A 3,179-nucleotide genomic window follows, 5' to 3' on the forward strand; every position below is an offset into this window, starting at 1 on the left:
CTGACCAGAATCGAACCTGGGACCCTACAGTCCGCAGGCCGACGCTCCATCCACTGAGCCAAACCGGTCTCGGCTCCTGTCAAATTTTTTATTATTTTACTCTTTCAACCAACCTTTCTGAGGTAAGAGGTAAGTGGAACAAAGAAAACAGGTATACCAATGAATCAGACATGGTCTTATCTATAATAATAAAAGTGTAATATGCTAATTAGACCGGACAGCCAAACGACCTTCTGGACGTCATTCTGGATGAAGCAGCGGGGGCTGAGGCAGAGGAGGTTAGGGGAGATCAGACAGGCAAGTGGTTAGGGGCGATCAGGCAAACAGGCAGGTAAGCAGTTAAGAGCCAGCAGTCCCGGATTGTGAGAGGGTGCAGGCCAGGCTGAGGGACCCCCTCCACCCCTGTGCAAGAATTTTGTGCACCAGGCCTCTAGTTAAAGATAATATAGGTCTAAAAAACTATATACTATGTAATTTCCTAGTATATAGAACACCTATAGGATTTGTGGTTGTTATCATCATCATCAAGGGTCATTGTACTCTATGAGTTTCCAAACTAGTACAGAAGACATATATGCAGAACCATAGATTCAGAGCTAGAGAGATAGTGTGGAAGATCTCAAATACCATTGAAAAGGGCTTCAAGCTGTACAAATGAGAGGACATCATTCATTTTTTTAACATGGGAGTGAAATTATAGAGTAATAATATAAGGAAATTAAACTGGCAACCATTTGAAAGTATAAATAAAGAGGAAAAGATTACTACTGCAGTATAGAGACAGCTTCCCCCTCTGATCCTTTCCTCAAACATCAGAAGGGAAGAAAAAAAAAAAGGAACACTCATCCAGAATCTGGCTTCTGTCATCCCAGAGGACTAAGTTGGATGCTGCCTTATAAGAAAACAAAAACAAAAGCATTTTAACTGAGTGGTGAGTAGGGTGGGGCCCCATTTATGACACAAGAGGGCAAGCCCCTCCCCTCTGGTAGAAGAGTGGTGGGCAACCAGCCTCCTCCTGTTTCTAATCCACAGGAGTTGGGGCCAGCAGTGGTCAGCCCACTTGCCAGCTGCCTAAAAAAGACCAGAAATGCCAGGATAAAGGAGTGGAACCCAAAGAGAGGTGTCATCATGAGGAATCAATGAGGCATCTGTAACAAAGGAGGCCTGGTGGGGGCCAGAAGGATGAAGCCTGGGAGAGCAACATCTCCCATGAGGGAATTAACAACAGTGGGCCCAGGTTCTAAGTCAGTATCTAGTCCTGACTGGGAACCTGAGCCACACCAGATACCTATCACCCAGCCAGAGCCTGGCCCAGAAAAGACACCCACAGCACAGCCAGCATCTACGACTCAGCAGGGACCCAATACCCAACAGGAGCCTGCTTCCCAGCAAAGACCCCTCACTCAGCAGGAGTCCCTTGCCCAACCTGAAGCTGAATCCCAGCAAGAAACTAGAGCCCAACAAAAATCCGCTTTACAGCAGGAACTCCTTGCCCCACAGGAGCCTGCACCACAGCAATCACCTCCCATCCAAAGGGTGCCCTTCACTCCAGAGGGAGCTGCCTCACAGCAAGGACCTGGGATGGAAAAAGAATCTAGAACTCAACAGGAGCCAGAAGTGGAAGAGGAACAAGTGGCTCAGGCAGGACCTAGCCCAGAAGAGCCACCTCTAGCTCAACAAGAAGCTGGATCAACACCTCCTTCCCAAACTGAACCTATGTCCCAAGAGAAAGCAGGACAGTCAGACCCGATAGGCCAGCAAACAGCTCCAGACAAGTCCCAGTGGGGATCTTTGAGGGAGTGGGGATTTCTATCAAAACTTCACAAACTATCCATACAGCGGCCAGCCTCGGAGTGGAAGACATTTCTTGAATGGATCACAGATTTTGACTCAGAATCAGATCCGGGGTATCCGTTCAAGACGGACTCACCAGCCATGAAGGATGGAACCACGGCCCAGGGGATGAAGCTGGACCTCAAGGAGAAGCCTGGTGATGAAGAGATGTCAGGCTCTGGTGGGACATCAGCCCAAGAGACGAAAACCAGCAACCAGAACCACAGGCACTCCTGGGACACGGGTGAGTTGCGCTTGGAGAACGGGGTCTCCCAGGGATGGTTATTCATTCATCACGAAGTACTGAGACCCTCCATCCCGGGAGCAAGCCAGTACCGCTCCCTTCCCTGGTCCCCTCCCCAGGCACGTCTCCATTAGCTTCCTCACTCCCAAGCTCCACGCGTCCTTCCTTTACCTTTTAACTTAAATTTTTTTTAAATAGAAGAAGTACCGAGAGCTGCCTCTCAGGTCAGCTCAGGTGATCCCTCAAAGGTTCTGTGAAACAAAGATCAACAGCCCCATTTGATAGATGAGGAAGGATCTGACACGAGGGGGGCAGTGGGAAGTGGCCCGCCCAGGATTCAAAACCAACGAGGCTGCCTTCCTTCCAAGGATTTGGGGTAAATAGAAGTGTGAAAAGTTCTGAGCCAGGGACCAGAACAACAAGGAAGCCTGGTGTATTCATTCCTCCCTCCCCAAACCCACTGAAGCGCAATCCGGGGGCAGACGCTGGAGTGTGCTCCAGAGACACAGGCTGAAGGGACCCCTTACTAACCTCAGGGAGTGTCCATCCCGACTCGGCGACGTCTGTGCCTTAGCCATCCTTGAGCTGCCCGGGTCTTCCCTCCGCAGCAGGACACCTGCTCTCCTCCCAGGCTGGCCCCCCCACAGACGTCCCAGTCCAGCCAGGCCTGAAGGCCTATGGGGTGTGCTCTGGAAGGGAGAACCTAGGAGAGGAGCTGGGGTCTGCCAAGTCCCAGACAAGAGTGGGGCTAGAGGAAGGCAAAGCTGGGGGGAGTGGGAGGGAGAGTGATGGCTGCCTGCCCTCCCTCCCCTCCTCTGAAGCAGTGCGGGGAGGGGGGATCTAGCTCCCATCCCCATTCTCTAGGCTCCAAAGCTCTGCCAGGCAGAAGCAGGCATCAAGTGTTCTCTGGAATGAGGGGTTGCTTGTTGAAGTAGCCGGAAGCGGGGAAACAGGCACCGGCACCGGCACCGCTGACCCAGCCCAGAGGCCTCCCCGCCGAAGCGGCTGGTCCCTCTCAGGGATGAGAAGGTCATCGGTGTCGGTGCCAAGGCTGGCGGTAGGCCTTGGGAGGGGGGGACGGAGGAGTGGCTGGAAAGAGAGG

This window comes from Myotis davidii, unplaced genomic scaffold, assembly GCF_000327345.1.
Source record: "Myotis davidii unplaced genomic scaffold, ASM32734v1 scaffold1577, whole genome shotgun sequence".
Classification (NCBI taxonomy): Eukaryota; Metazoa; Chordata; class Mammalia; order Chiroptera; family Vespertilionidae; genus Myotis; species Myotis davidii.